Genomic DNA, 17,093 nt, shown 5'->3' with positions numbered 1-17,093 from the left:
ATTTTCAGATTCATAGCCATAAAACGGATCAGATTCAACCAAAGTAATTATATCAGGATCAACAGAGAATTCATAACCCTTATCAGGAACACATATAGGTGAAGTAGCAAACGCAGGATCAGGTTTCATTTTATCTCTAAGTGATTCTTTGTTACATTTAATTAATAACCTCTTAAGCTCATATCTATCTCTGCAAGCTAAAATAGCTAAAGAAGCATCTTGATCAAATAAATAACCCTCAGGAATAACAGCCATATTTTCATCATCACTATCATCATCGTATTCAGATTCAATAATTTCTCTTTCTCTAGCCCTAGCAATTTGTTCATCAAGAAATTCACTAAGGGGCACAATAGTATCAGGCATAGAAGCAGTTTCATCATAAGTATCATGCATAGCAGAAGTGGCATCATCAATAACATGCGGCATATCGGAACGAATAGCAGAAGCAGGTGTAGGTGTCGCAAACTTACTCATAACAGAAGGTGAATCAAGTGCAGAGCTAGATGGCAGTTCCTTACCTCCCCTCGTAGTTGAGGGATAGATCTTGGATTTTGGATCTCTCAAATTCTTCATAGTGTCCAGCAGATAAAATCCCAAGTGACTCAAAGAATAGAGCTATGCTCCCCGGCAACGGCGCCAGAAAAAGGTCTTGATAACCCACACGTATAGGGGATCGCAACAGCTTTCGAGGGTAGAGTATTCAACCCAAATTTATTGATTCGACACAAGGGGAGCCAAAGAATATTCTCAAGTATTAGCAGTTGAGTTGTCAATTCAACCACACCTGGAAACTTAGTATCTGCAGCAAAGTGTTTAGTAGCAAAGTAATGTGGGTAGTAGCGGTAACAAAAGTAAAGACAACAAAAGTAATATTTTTGGTATTTTGTAGTGATTGTAACAGTAGCAACGGAAAAGTAAATAAGCGTAAACCAGTATATGGAAAACTCGTAGGCACCGGATCAGTGATAGATAATTATGCCGGATGTGGTTCATCATGTAACAGTCATAACATAGGGTGACACAGAACTAGCTCCAGTTCATCAATGTAATGTAGGCATGTATTCCGTATATAGTCATACGTGCTTATGGAAAAGAACTTGCATGACATCTTTTCTCCTACCCTCCCGTGGCAGCGGGGTCCTATTGGAAACTAAGGGATATTAAGGCCTCCTTTTAATAGAGAACCGGAACAAAGCATTATCACATAGTAAATACTTGAACTCCTCAAACTACGGTCATCACCGGGAGTGGTCCCGATTATTGTCACTTCGGGGTTGCCAGATCATAACACATAGTAGGTGACTATAGACTTGCAAGATAGGATCTAGAACTCTCATATATTGATGAAAACATAATAGGTTCAGATCTGAAATCATGGCACTCGGGCCCTAGTGACAAGCATTAAGCATAGCAAAGTCATAGCAACATCAATCTCAGAACATAATGGATACTAGGGATCAAACCCTAACAAAACTAACTCGATTACATGATAAATCTCATCCAACCCATCACCGTCCAGCAAGACTACGATGCAATTACTGACGCACGGCGGTGAGCATCATGAAATTGGTGATGGAGGATGGTTGATGATGACGACGGCGACGAATCCCCCTCTCCGTAGCCCCGAACGGACTCCAGATCAGCCCCCCGAGAGGTTTTAGGGCTTGGCGGCGGCTCCGTATTGTAAAACGCGATGATTTCTTCTCTCTGATTTTTTCTCATCGAAACTCAATATATGGAGGTGGAGTTGGAGTTGGAGACGCAACAGGGGGCCCACGAGGTAGGGGCGCGCCCTAGGGGGCGCCCCCACCCTCGTGAGAAGGGTGTGGGCCCCCTGGTCTTCATATTTGGTGAGGATTTTTTTTTATTTTTTCTAAGACCTCCCGAGGAGTATCAGGTCATTCCGAGAATATTTGTTTTCTGCACATAAAACAACACCATGGTAATTCTGCTGAATACAGAGTCAGTCCGGGTTAGTTCCATTCAAATCATACAAGTTAGAGTCCAAAACAAGGGCAAAAGTGTTTGGAAAAGTAGATACGACGGAGACGTATCACGATGCTTATGTGAAGAAACTTCAACCTAATAAGCTCGAACCCAAATCGGAGAAATGTGTCTTCATAGGATACCCAAAGGAGACTATTGGGTACACCTTCTATCACAGATCCGAAGGCAAGATATTCATTGCCAAGAATGGATCCTTTCTAGAGAAGGAATTTCTCTCGAAAGAAGTGACTGGGAGGAAAGTAGAACTTGATGAGGTAACTGTACCCGTTCGCTTATTGGAAAGTAGTTCATCACAGAAATCTGTTCCTGTGACTCCTACAACAATTAGTGAGGAAGCTAATGATGATGATCATGTAACTTCACATCAAGTTACTACTGAACCTCGTAGGTCAACCAGAGTTAGATCCGCACCAGAGTGGTACGGTAGTCCTGTTCTGGAGGTCATGTTACTTGACCATGACGAACCTACGAACTATGAGGAAGCGATGATAAGCCCAGATTCCGCAAAATTGCTTGAGGCCATGAAATCTTAGATGGGATCCATGTATGAGAACAAAGTGTGGACTTTGGTTGACTTGCCTGATGATCGGCAAGCTATCGAGAATAAATGGATCTTCAAGAAGAAGACAGACACTGACGGTAATGTTGCTGTCTACAAAGCTCGACTTGTTGCGAAAGGTTTTCGACAAGTTCAAGGAGTTGACTACGATGAGACTTTCTCACCCGTAGCGATGCTTAATCTGTCCGAATCATGTTAGCAATTACTGCATTTTATGATTATGAAATTTGGCAAATGGATGTAGAGACTGCATTCCTGAATGGATTTCTGGAAGAAGAGTTGTATATGATGCAACCTGAATGTTTTATCAATCCAAAGGATGCTAACAAAGTGTGCAAACTCCAGCAATCCATTTATGGACTGGTGCAAGCATCTCGGAGTTGGAATAAATGTTTTGATAGTGTGATCAAAGCATATGGTTTTATACAGACTTGTGGAGAAGCCTGTATTTACAAGAAAGTGTGTGGGAGCTCTGTAGCATTTCTAATATTATATGTGGATGACATATTGTTGATTGGAAATGATATAGAATTTCTGGATAGCATAAAAGGATACTTGAATAAATGTTTTTCAATGAAAGACCTCGGTGAAGCTGCTTATATATTAGGCATCAAGATCTATAGAGATAGATCAAGACGCTTAATTGGACTTTCACAGAGCACATACCTTGATAAAGTTTTGAAGAAGTTCAAAATGGATCAAGCAAAGAAAGGGTTCTTGCCTGTGTTACAAGGTGTGAAGTTGAGTCAGACTCATTGCCCGACCAATGCAGAAGATAGAGAGAAAATGAAAGTGTTCCCTATGCTTGAGCCATAGGCTCTATCATGTATGCAATGCTATGTACTAGACCTGATGTGTGCCTTGCTATCAGTTTAGCAGGGAGGTACCAAAGTAATCCAGGAGTGGATCACTGGACAGTGGTTAAGAATATCCTGAAATACCTGAAAAGGACTAAGGATATGTTTCTCGTATATGGAGGTGACAAAGAGCTCGTCGTAAACGGTTACGTTGATGCAAGCTTTGACACTGGTCCAGATGACTGTAAGTCACAAACCGGATACGTGTTTTTATGAAATGGTGGAGCTATCAGTTGGTGCAGTTCCAAGTAGAGCGTCGTGGCGGGATCTACGTGTGAGGCGGAATACATAGCTGCTTTGGAAGTAGCAAATGAAGGAGTCTGGATGAAGGAGTTCATATCCGATCTAGGTGTCATACCTAGTGCATTGGGTCCAATGAAAATCTTTTGTGACAATACTGGTGCAATTGCCTTGGCAAAGGAATCCAGATTTCACAAGAGAACCAAGCACATCAAGAGATGCTTCAATTCCATCCGCGATCAAGTCAAGGAGGGAGACATAGAGATTTGAAAGATACATACGGATCTGAATGTTGCAGACCCGTTGACTAAGCCTCTCTCACGAGCAAAACATGATCAACACCAAGACTCCATGGGTGTTAGAATCATTACAATGTAATCTAGATTATTGACTCTAGTGCAAGTGGGAGACTGAAGGAAATATGCCCTAGAGGCAATAATAAAGTTGTTATTTATATTTCCTTATATCATGATAAATGTTTATTATTCATGCTAGAATTGTATTAATCGGAAACTTAGTACATGTGTGAATACATAGACAAACAGAGTGTCACTAGTTTGTCTCTACTGAACTAGCTCGTTGAATCAATGATGGTTATGTTTCTGTCGGCGTTTTGGGAAAGGGGGTCCCCAGACTTGCCTGCCTGCGGCCTGCAGCGTGGCTCAGGTGGGGGCCCAGCGCGGCCCACCTTCATCAGCTCAAGCTCAAGACCCTCGCAAGGGGCCAAGCCTCGCAGGGCGGATGACAGGAAGCTTCCTCAAGAGCGGCCTCATCAGGCAGGCTCGCGAGGAGGCGAAGTGATCAATGCAAGGGTACCTCGCGAGGATCCCATGATGCAAGCCATGACGATCAAGGCCAGGCGGGCGCCGGCCTGCGGAGGGTCCTTGTTTCCCCTTTGGTGCAAAGGGGGCAAGCACCAGCCAAGGTATCAGGCAAAGGTTACCATTCCGATGCAACGAGACCAAGACCAGCCAGACGACCGGACGGAGGTCACCGTGGATCCCAAGACGGCGTCATCACCAGTGCTTTTGGTTGCCGAAGACCACCTTTGGTCAGGATAACTTGTACTAGATGTTCCCCTTCAAAATGGCCAATTGTGGCGCCCTTCCCGCTCAATTATTCGGGGAGAGGCCCAGGGCCTCTATAAATAGAGCTAGCCTCCACAAGGAGAAAAAAGGGGGATGTGCAGCAGAAAGATAAGAGGAAGAGAGAGAGAGGAAGGAGAAAACCCAGTAGAGACTAAGTAGAACACACCGCATCAGCTCAAGAACACCTCTCGCGAGGCTGTTCTTCCCTTGTACTGTCCATCATCAGCCCTAGAGGCAATCCACCACACCACACACTGGAGTAGGGTATTACACCACAACGGTGGCCCGAACCCGTATAAACCTCGTGTCTCTTGTGTTGTTCATCATTTTTATCTTAGTTCGCACGAGAGGATCGGACGTAGATCGGTAGGGGAGAGATCTCCATGCGCACCCCAGTGTTCTAACCTCAAGGGTCTGCCGGAACCCGAAATTCAACATTTGGCGCGCCAGGTAGGGGTGCGCCGGAATCTTTCTTCCACTATACGCGTGTGATCTTCCGTCGTGTCCATGGCTGACGCTCGTCGGGCTCGCGCCGAGTGCCGGGCTGCCCGCGCCACTCGCGTCGCCCAGGCGACGCCCGTTGGCGGCCCCCCTCGTCGTTCCCCGTCACCCACCGCCAACGCCGCCACTGGTCCGCGTGGAACGAGCAGCAGGCCTCGTCCCGGCATCCTTCGGTGCGGCGGGATGGCCACACCGCCACCCTGTCGCTAACTCCAGCTGGCTTGTCGTCCCACACCCGTCGCGCACCCATGGATGCGCATGCCTCACTGTTCTTGGTGCGGGAGCTCCTGCACTATCGCCCCGTCGGCGACCTCTACGAGGACTAGCTCACCCACATCACTGAGCTCGTCAGTGCCATAGGGGGCTCCCCCTTGCGGTCCCTCTCGCTGCCTCGCCCTCCGTCCCGTGCAGGGGGAGAGGATCAGGAGGCGCCTCCGCCGCCTCCTCCCCAAGAAGGTGCCTTGGCTCCAAGGCGCGCAGCCCCCGGGTGGGACCCTCCACGTCCAGCGCCTGCGCAGCAAGAAGGGAGCTGCAAAGAGATCCCACGCCCCCGGGAAGGTGCTCGCACGCTCCCAGCGCCGGCGTGCCAAGATCGCGCCCCAGCGCCTCCACGACAAGACCCCGCGCTGCTCCCAGTGGCGGCGCATGGTGGCCCGCGAGAACAAGTCCAGCACCAGCAAAGGGCGCCGGTGGCCACGGCGGGCGCCTCGGCTTCACCCCCGACCTGCGTGGCGTCACATGGCCAGGCAAGTTCAAGCTTGACCTCCCTCCCCGCTACGATGGCACAGCGGACCCCGCGGAGTTCCTGCAGCTCTACGAGCTAGGAATCGTAGCCGCTAACGGAGACGAAAAGGTCATGGCGAATTGGTTCCCCATGGCGCTCAAGGACGGCGCCCGCACCTGGCTCCTGAACCTGGCCCCCGGCATGATCTCCTCCTGGAGCGAGATGCGCACCCGCTTCATCGCCAACTTCCAGGGCACTCGCGACCGGCCCCCGGCCGTGAGTAACCTGCGCCGCATCAAGCAACAGCCAGGGAAACCCTGCAGAAGTACATCCAGCGCTTCAACTACGCTCGCCTCAAGATCCCCAAGGTGACTGAAGAAGCTATCATCTCAGCCTTCTCCGACGGCGTGCGCGACGTCAAGATGAAGGAAGAGCTAGCAATCCATGAAGACCTGTGCACATCCCTGGAGCTGTTCAACTTGGCGACCAAGTGCGCCAGGGCTGAGGAAGGGCACCTCTCCCTCCTCGAGCTCCCGGCAGCTGACCCGGAAGAAAAGAAGCTCAAGGCCAAAGACGTGAAGCGCAAGGGGGCTGCCGTGCTAGCAGCGGAACCGGACACCAAGCGGGGCAGGGATCAGCCTGAGTCATCCAAGGGCGGACGGTACTGCGTGTACCACGACCTCCACACCCACAACACCAACGAATGTCAAGAGCTCAGAGCCGTGCGAGATGGGCGAATCGGCCGACGCCCAGAGCGCAACGACAGGGGCTATGGCCGAGGAGGAGGAAGAGGTGGCGGACGATGGGAAGACCGTGGCCTTCGCCAGGGATGGCGTGACCACCCTCGCGAGGACCGCTGGTAGGACCAGCCTCGCGAGGGAGGCTGGAGGGACCAGCCTCGTGAGGGCTACCCGCACGGCAACGCAGGCCTCCCTCCTCTGCCGCCTCCACCAAGGAGGAACGAAGACCAACACCAAGACGATGGGGCTGGGGGCTTCCAAGAGCCGCGTGCAATTGCTTGCATCTTGGGTGGCGCCCAGGCCCCAGCCTCACAGCGCATCTTCAAGCAGTTTGCTCGCGAGGTGAATGCAGTCCTTCCCAAGCTTGAGGCCACGCGCCCTCTCAGGTGGTCTTCGTGCGCGATCACATTCAGTTCCGCAGACCAGCTCAAGTGTGCGGCAACGGCCGGAGTCCTCCCGATGCTTTGCTCCCCAGTCATCAGCAACGTGCAGGTCACCAGGACCCTCATCGATGGCGGGGCAGGACTCAACGTCCTGTCCGTCGAGACGTTCGACAATCTCCAAGTGCCGTACGACCAGCTTCAGCCGACCAAGCCTTTCTCAGGAGTCACCGATGGTTCCACTGTTCCAATTGGGCAGGTTCGCCTTCCGGTCACCTTCGGGCAACGCAACAACTACCGCACCGAGCTCATCGACTTCGACGTCGCTCACATCCGCCTGCCGTACAACGCCATCCTCGGGTACCCAGCCCTAGCCAAGTTTATGGCAGTGACTCACCATGGTTACAATGTCCTCAAGATGCCAGGAAGCGGTGGAGTCATCACCGTACCCTGTGAAGAAAGGGACGCAGTGTGCTCGCTTGAGCGTGCGTTCCAAGCCGCAGCAATCGAAGACCCAGATCACAGGAGCGGGAGGCCTCCCGAGGCGACCCTCAAGAAGAAGAAGACCTCACCTGGCCCGAGCCACAAGGAGGCAGGCACCTCCGGAGGTATTGCGTCAGGATTCGCGCCCGATCAGGGAGCGCCACCCTCTCACGCATAGGAAGGCGCGCCCGGCGCCCTCCTCAGGCAGGGCTCGGGGGCTCTCTCTTGGAGAGCCGCCGACCTTGCCAAGGTCGCGGGGGAGGCGCTCGGGCACCACTTGGAGGGGTGCTTTCAAGCACGCTTCCCTCAGGAAGGTACAAGTCAAAGGAGACCAAACCCTCAGGAGTTCATCGCAAGGAACACCCATGAGCTACAAGAGTCCAGAGTCATGCGCGGCAGCCGCCGCTTACCTGCCGTGGCCCCACATCCAGGCGAGGATGGAGGACTGCGTGTCTGCGTCGACGTACCAGGGCTCAACCGAGCTGCGTCCCAGGAGCGCCTATGGCCTTCGGCCGTAGGGCGCTGCGAGGGACCACCTCACAGCTACGTTCGCATGCCCTTCGGCCTGCCGAGCGCGGTCGCCGCACATCAGCGCCTGTTGAGGAGCATTCTGGAGGCTCAGGAGGTCAGGCATCGCGCGGTCCTGGCGGAGGTGGCGATGGCCCCCGAAGACCTGCACGTGCCACCGGAGCCTCCCGAGGCCCCTGGGCCTGGGGGCTCATGAGGGCCGATGTCTTCACCACGCATCGCTCACTTCCTCAGCATCACTTCATCTTCAACAGCACCAGGTGACATCTTTCAGAGTTCTACTTTCAGCTAGGAGCGCCCACAGGGCTGCACCATTCCCAGGCCGCGTGGGTCCGTCCCCGCGGCATGTATCCATTTTGGTTATGCTCTTTACTTACCTTGTTGGGGGCGCCCCTCGGGCTGCATCATCCCCACGCCGCTCGGGCCCGACCCAGCGGTGGTTGCTTTTACCTACGCTTGCTTGAAATTGGATTTCCTATGCGCTTAACATACCTGACCTAATCACCTGCTCGATCGACGCCTATCTGAAGAGCCGCTCGCTCTGGCATGGCGCGTGTGCACAGGTCCGTCCCTGCAGCGTTGATAAACCTGAGTGGTCGAGCTCTGGCCGCGACAGCCCCGCACGGCGCCACCTCACCAGGCCCTCAGTGCCCTGACCGCTCCCTCGAAGTGACCATAGGTTGGCCGGCGACCGTAACAACAGGCCTTGTTTCTCCTGATGATTGGTGTGCAGGACCTACTCCAGGAGCAATGTTGGGGGCATCGTGAGCTCTCTCTCCCACTCTTCGGCACAGACCACTTGCACGTTAAAGGGGGGGTACCTGAGCATCGCGACTCATGGGCTCCTACTGGCTCTCCAGCCGTCACCCCCTGGCCTTGACCCACGGTATCGTGACCTGTCATACCAGCGGCGGCTGAGCTCGCTCGAGGGCCGGGACCTGAGGACATAGAGCGTTAAGGAAAGTGCGGGGGAGTGGGAAGAAGCTCACGAGGGCCTCACCCAGTAGTACCTCGGCCACCGCCTCTCGGGCTGGGCGCCTCTCCGAGGAACTACGTCAGACGCACAAGATAAGTCGCGCCCTCGCAAGAGCTAGACCAACGCAGCACTAAATCCCCGCCCAGTGCAACTCTGTCATGGCGACGCTACCTTCCTTTCTCGCCCAGCAAGGATTGCTTGAGCGCTAAAGGGGACCTCCCGAGCATCGCGACTCGGGGGCTATTACCGGACCTCGGGCCGCTCCCCTCCTGGCCTTGACCACGGCATCGCGACCTGGCATACCAGCGACGACTGAAGCTTGCCTGGGGACTGGGACCTGTCAGCGTAGAGCGCCAAGTCCTCATGAGGATAGAAAGGGGTAGCTTAGCTGGAACAGAACGGACACCTCACGCCAATTCATATTAAGGATATAGTATTTACAAAAGGCACGGCAGACGCCTTACATGCCCCCAGGGGGTGTTGCTTTAATTCCTCGCAGGGAACAAAAGGTGCTAACCCTAAGGGACGCTACTTGCTAGCACCTCCCCAAGCGACGCCATCATCAATAGTGGGCTGCCCAGTGACGGCGCCAATCCCATCCAGATCAGTGGCGTCGGCGGCTCGATGCAGCTGCCCCACTCCGAGCGCGGCGCGAGCTCGGAGGCTCGTATCTGTCGTCGCTCATCTCCGGGGTCGCGAGGAGTTCGGGGGAGCCGCTGAAGCCCTCAGTCCCTCCGCTGCTGCCTGAGGAGCTGCAGGAGGACCAATGGGCGGGGCTGGTCCTCGCCAGTTCGTCACCCCTGCCGCTTCCCTTAGGGCAGCATTCCAGCCGGCGTCCTTCTGCATCAAAGACCTTGAAGAACATCAAGGAGGCACTGTCGTATTCAAGATGGATCACCAAGGCGCCGTCCGCGCGACAGACCCGGGCAATCTCACCCCAGCCCCGGGTCATGAAGACCTTGCCTGGAGCGACGACCGCGACCTCCGCTCCGGTTGCAGGGGTGCCACAGTCGGTGTGCTGCAGCCAGAGCTCCAGGGCCCCGCTCGGCGGCATCTCGAAGGCGAAGGAGGGAGGAAGGCGGATCCACGAAGTTGGAGGCATGGCGGCGTGGAGCACAAGCTCGCAAGAGGAGCGCACCGCATGGACTCCAGGGGGGACGACGCGCACCACTGTGACTCGCCGGCATCGGCGGCGACGCTGTCGGTGTTGCTCAGCGCCCTCCACCCTGGGGCCTATGACGCGGGCGTACAAGGGCAGCGGAAACCCAGGCGGCGGCCGCTCATACCATGGCCTCGACACCTCCTGCCAGGCGCCTTCGTCCCGGCGAACGAGGATTGGCCGCTTCTTCGGCGGGAGGGGGTCAGGACCTTCTCTGGGGGCCTTTCCCTTCTCCTCAGCTGAAAACCGGTGGATCGGTGCCATTGGTGCAAGAGGAAGCAAGGATGAGGAAGAAGAAGAGGAGGAGTAACTGAAAGGGGTGAACTGGCGGAGCTCACGCAGCCCCATACTTATAGCCGGGGAAGGTCAACCACCGAGCACCATGACCTCAGGTAATCATGACCCATATCTCTGCATGCAGGAACTTGTCAAGTCGTGCGGTTGCTGAGGTGTCATGGGAAGTGCAGACGCCCACGTCCAATCGATCGCCACGCGGCGCCCAAGGCCGCAGGCTATTAGGTCCCGCGGCGCTTCGCACTTGCCCCTTCGCTTCTCTGCTAAGCCAAGCCCGCGCGCGCCTTGGGCCCAGGGGCTACTGTTGGCGTTCTAGGAACGGGGGTCCCCAGACTTGCCTGCCTGCGGCCTGCGGCGTGGCTCAGGTGGGGGCCCAGCACGGACCACCTTCATCAGCTCAAGCTCAAGACCCTCGCGAGGGGCCAAGCCTCGCGGGGCGGACGACATGAAGCTTCCTCAAGAGCGGCCTCATCAGGCAGGCTTGCGAGGAGGCGGAGAGATCAATGCAAGGGTACCTCGCGAGGATCCCATGACGCAAGCCATGACGATCAAGGCCAGGCGGGCGCCGGCCTGCACAGGGTCCTTGTTTCCCCTTTGGTGTAAAGGGGGCAAGCACCAGCCAGGGTATCAGGCAAAGGTTACCATTCCGGTGCAACGAGACCAAGACCAGCCGGACGGCCGGACGGAGGTCACCGTGGAGCCCAAGACGGCGTCATCACCAGTGCTTTTGGCAGCCGAAGACCACCTTTGGTCAGGATAACTTGTACTAGATGTTCCCCTTCAAAATGGCCAATTGTTGGCGCCCTTCCCGCTCAATTATTCGGGGAGAGGCCCAGGGCCTCTATAAATAGAGCTAGCCTCCACAAGGAGAAAAAAGGGGGACGGGCAGCAGAAAGAGAAGAGGAAGAGAGAGAGAGGAAGGAGAAAACCCAGTAGAGACTAAGTAGAACACACCACATCAGCTCAAGAACACCTCTCGCGAGGCTGTTCTTCCCTTGTACTATCCATCATCAGCCCCAGAGGCAATCCACCACACCACACACTGGAGTAGGGTATTACACCACAACAGTGGCCCGAACCCGTATAAACCTCGTGTCTCTTGTGTTGTTCATCATTTTCATCTTAGTTCGCACGAGAGGATTGGACGTAGATCGGTAGGGGAGAGATCTCCGCGCGCACCCCAGTGTTCGAACCTCAAGGGTCTGCCGAAACCCGAAATCCGACAGTTTCCTAACCATAGACATGAGTTTTCATTTGATTAACGGGATCACATCTTTAGAGAATGATGTGATTGACTTGACCCATCCGTTAGCTTAGCACGATGATCGTTTAGTTTGTTGCTATTGCTGTCTCCATAACTTATACATGTTCCTATGACTATGAGATCATGCAACTCCCGAATACCAGAGGAACACTTTGTGTGCTACCAAACATCACAACGTAACTGGGTGATTATAAAGGTGCTCTATAGGTGTCTCCGATGGTGTTTGTTGAGTTGGCATAGATCGAGATTAGAATTTGTCACTTCGATTGTCGGAGAGGTATCTTTGGGCCCTCTTGGTAATGCACATCACTATAAGCCTTGTGATACGTCTCCATCGTGTCTACTTTTCCAAACACTTTTGCCCTTGTTTTGGACTCTAACTTGCATGATTTGAATGGAACTAACCCGGGCTGACGCTGTTTTCAGCAGAATCACCATGGTGTTATTTATGTCTAGAAACAAAAGTTCTCAGAATGACCTGAAACTCCACGGAGTGTATTTTTTGGAAATAATACAAAATACTGGCAAAAGATCAAGTCCAGGGGGCCCACACCCTAGCCACGAGGGTGGGGGCGCGCCCCCTACCTCGTGGGCCCCCTGGAGCTCCTCCGACCTCAAGTCCAACCCTATATATTCGTGTTCGGGGAGAAAAAAATAAAGGAGAAGGATTCATCACATTTTATGATACGGAGCTATCGCCAAGCCCTAAACTCTCTCGGGAGGGCTGATCTGGAGTCCGTTCGGGGCTCCGGAGAGGGGAATCCGTCGCCATCGTCATCATCAACCATCCTCCATGACCAATTTCATGATGCTCACCGCTGTGCGTGAGTAATTCCATCGTAGGCTTGCTAGACGGTGATGGGTTGGATGAGATTTATCATGTAATCGAGTTAGTTTTGTTAGAGTTTGATCCCTAGTATCCACTATGTTCTGAGATTGATGTTGCTATGACTTTGCTATGCTTAATGCTTGTCACTAGGGCCCGAGTGCCATGATTTTAGATCTGAACCTATTATGTTTTCATGAATATATGAGAGTTCTTGATCCTATTTTGAAGTCTATAGTCACCTACTATGTGTTATGATCCGACAACCCCGAAGTGACAATAATCGGGACCACTTCCAGTGATGACCGTAGTTTGAGGAGTTCATGTATTCACTATGTGTTAATGCTTTGGTCCAGTACTCTATTAAAAGGAGGCCTTAATATCCCTTAGTTTCTGCTAGGACCCCGCTGCCACGGGAGGGTAGGTCAAAAGATGTCATGCAAGTTCTTTTCCGTAAGCACGTATAACTATATTTGGAATCATGCCTACATTACATTGATGAACTAGAGCTAGTTCTGTGTCACCCTAGGTTATGACTGTTACATGATGAACCACATCCGACATAATTCTCTATCACCGATCCATTGCCTACGAGCTTTCCATATATTGTTCTTCGCTTATTTACTTTTCTATTGCTATTGTTACAATCACTACAAAATACCAAAAACATAACTTTTGCTACCATTACATTTTGCTACCGTTACCACTACTATCATATTGCTTTGCTACTAAATACCTTGTTGCAGATATTAAGTTTCGAGGTGTGGTTGAATTGACAACTCAGCTGCTAATACTTGAGAATATTCTTTGGCTCTCCTTGTGTCGAATCAATAAATTTGGGTTTAATACTCTACCCTTGAAAACTGTTGCGATCCCCTATACTTGTGGGTTATCAAGACTATTTTCTGGCACCGTTGCCGGGGAGCATAGCTCTATTCTTTGAGTCACTTGGGATTTATATCTTCTTATCATTATGAAGAACTTGAGAGATCCAAAAACCAAGATTTACCCCTCAACTACGACGGGAGGTAAGGAACTACCATCTAGCTCTGCACTTGATTCACCTTCTGTTTTGAGTAAGCTTGCGGCACCTAAACCTGCTTCTGCTATTGATTCTGATATGTCGCATATTATTGATGATGCCACTTCTGCTATGCATGATACTTATGATGAAACTACTTCTATGCCTGATACTACTGTGCCACTTGGTGAATTTCTTGATGAACAACTTGCTAGGTCTAGAGAGAATGAAATTATTGAAACTGATAATACTGATGAAAGTGATTATGCAGGCTCTCCTAATAAATATGGATTACCTGTTGTGCCTGAGGGCTATGTTATGGATGAAGAAACTAAAAGAGACTTTCTTGCTTGCAATGATAGAAGTGATCTTAAGAAATTATTAGCTAAGCTTAAACAAAAAACTCTGAATGCCTGAATGAAATATGATCCTGCTTAAGCTACTTCTCCTATCTTTGTTACTCATAAGGATTATGAATTCTCTATTGATCCTGATATAATTACTTTGGTTGAATCTGATCCTTTTTATGGCTATGAATCTGAAACTGTTGTGGCACGTCTTACTAAATTAAATGATATAGCCACCCTGTTCACTAATGATGAGAGAACTCGCTACTTTTATATTCTTAAAATATTTCCATTCTCATTAAAGGGTGATGCTAAGATATTATTTAATTCTCTTGATCCTGGTTGTGTGCGTAGTCCCCAGGATATGATTTATTACTTCTCTGCTAAATATTTCCCTGCTCATAAGAAACAAGCTGCCTTAAGGGATATATATAATTTTGTGCAAATTGTAGAAGAGAGTCTCCCACAAGCTTGGGGGAGGCTTCTCCAATTACTTAATGCTTTGCCTGATCATCCTCTTAAGAAAAATGGAATACTTGATATCTTTTATAATGGACTAACCGATGCTTCCAAAGATTACCTGGATAGTTTTGCTGGTTTTGTTTTCAGGGAAAGAACACCGGATGAAGCTGAAATTCTATTGAATAATATGTTGACAAATGAAAATAATTGGACACTTCCTGAGCCAACTCCTGATCCTATTCCTAAACCAACTCCGAAGAAAAGGGGTGTTCTATTTCTCAGTCCCGAAGATATGCAAGAGGCAAAGAAATCTATTAAAGAAAAGGGTATTAAAGCTGAAGATGTTAAGAATTTACCTCCTATTGAAGAAATACATGGTCTTAATTTACCGCCTACTGAAGAAATACATGGTCTTGATAACCCGACACATGTAGTGAAGGTAAATTCTCTCTATAGATATGATAAAGCTGAAATCCCATTTACGAAGTTTGCTAGCCCATGCTTAGATGAGTTTGATAAATTTATGGTTAAGCAAGAAGACTTCAATGCTTATTTTGGTAGAGAATTAAAATGCAATGCTGATATGCTTGAACACTTGGGTGATTATATGGCTAATGTCAAAGGTGAACTTAAACTTATTAGTAAACATGCTTCCATGGTTACCACTCAAGTAGAACAAGTAGTTAAAGCTCAAAATGATTTGCTCAATGAACTGAATAGTAAGAATAAGGACTATGCTGTTAGAGTGACTACTAGAACTGGTAAAATGACTCAGGAACCTTTGTATCCTGAAGGCCACCCTAAGAGAATTGAGCAAGATTCTCAAAGAAATAATATATATGCACCTAGTCCTTCTAAAAGGAAGAAAAAGAAAAATGATAGGACTTTGCATGCTTCTAGTGAACCTATTGCTGAAACACCTGAGAATCCAAATGATATTTCTATTTCTGATGCTAGAACACAATCCGGTAACGAACATGAAACTAGTGATAATGTTAATGATAATGTTCATGTTGATGCTCAACCTAGTAATGATAATGATATAGAAATTGAACCTGCTGTTGATCTTGATAACCCACAATCAAAGAATCAACGTTATGATAAGAAAGACTTTGTTGCTAGGAAACACGGTAAAGAAAGAGAAGCATGGGTTCAAAAACCCATGCCTTTTCCTCCCAAACCATCCAAGAAAAAGGATGATGAGGATTTTGAGCGCTTTGCTGAAATGATTAGACCTATCTTTTTGCGTATGCGATTAACTGATATGCTCAAAATGAATCCTTATGCTAAGTATATGAAAGAAATTGTTACTAATAAAAGAAAGATACCGGAAGCTGAAATTTCCACCATGCTTGCTAATTATACTTTTAAAGGTGGAATACCAAAGAAACTTGGAGATCCAGGAGTACCCACTATACCATGCTCCATTAAAAGAAACTATGTTAAAACTGCTTTATGTGATCTTGGAGCCGGTGTTAGTGTTATGCCTCTCTCTTTATATCGTAGACTTGATTTGAATAAGTTGACACCTACTGAAATATCTTTGCAAATGGCTGATAAATCAACTGCTATACCTGTCGGTATTTGTGAGGATGTGCCTGTTGTGGTTGCAAACGTTACTATTTTAACGGACTTTGTTATTCTTGATATTCCCGAGGACGATAGTATGTCTATTATTCTTGGAAGACCCTTTTTGAATACTGCAGGGGCTGTTATTGATTGCACCAAAGGCAATGTCACTTTTCATGTTAATGGTAATGAGCATACGGTACACTTTCCGAGGAAACAACCTCAAGTCCACAGTATCAATTCTATTGGAAAAATTCTATCGATTATTTTTGGAGGTTTTGAATTTCCTCTTCCTACTGTCAAGAAGAAATATGATATTCTTATTGTTGGGGATGTGCATATCCCCGTTGAGGTAACCTAGTGTTATTCGAAAATTCTCCGGTTCCATGTTATTCGGAATGAGTTTGTTAACAAGACTTGATCAACCTTGTTAATGGATTCCTTTTGATGATCATGAGATGGATGAATTTAGAAAACACAACTCTCTGTACCCTCTTTTTACTTTCTGTTATTTATATTAGATAAAGCAAAAATAGTATTTTCTGTCTGTTATCTGAATTATCCGTGCAATATAAAAATACCCCCAAAATAAAAGTTCTCCAAATGCCCTGAAATTTAAATATGATTTTTTCTGGAATATTTGAGAATATTTGGCACTGAGAACACAGCAGGGGGGCATCCACCTGGCCACGAGGGTGGAGGGCGCGCCCTACCCCCTGGGCGCGCCCCTGCCTCGTGGGCCCACGGTGGCCCTCCTCCACTTATTCCTGCACCCACACACTCCTTCTTCCTCCCACAAACACCATTATCCAGCTCAAGCATGAGTTCTAGCTCATTTTGCTGCGATTTTCGATCTCCTTGCTCAAAGCACCTCTCACAAAACTGCTTTGGGGGATTGTTCCTTGGTATGTGACTCCTCCAATGGTCCAATTAGTTTTTGTTCTAGTGCTTTATTCATTGCATATTTTTGCTGCTTAGGTGACCCTGTTCTTGAGCTTGCATGTCAAATTTATGTGGTTCCAAGTAGTTTTGATGCATGATATAGGCTCTAGGCACTTGTAGGAG

Source organism: Triticum aestivum, chromosome 1A (genome assembly GCF_018294505.1).
Source record: "Triticum aestivum cultivar Chinese Spring chromosome 1A, IWGSC CS RefSeq v2.1, whole genome shotgun sequence".
Lineage (NCBI taxonomy): Eukaryota > Viridiplantae > Streptophyta > Magnoliopsida > Poales > Poaceae > Triticum > Triticum aestivum.
The sequence above is the reverse complement of the archived record's forward strand: the minus strand, read 5'-3'. Positions refer to the sequence as shown.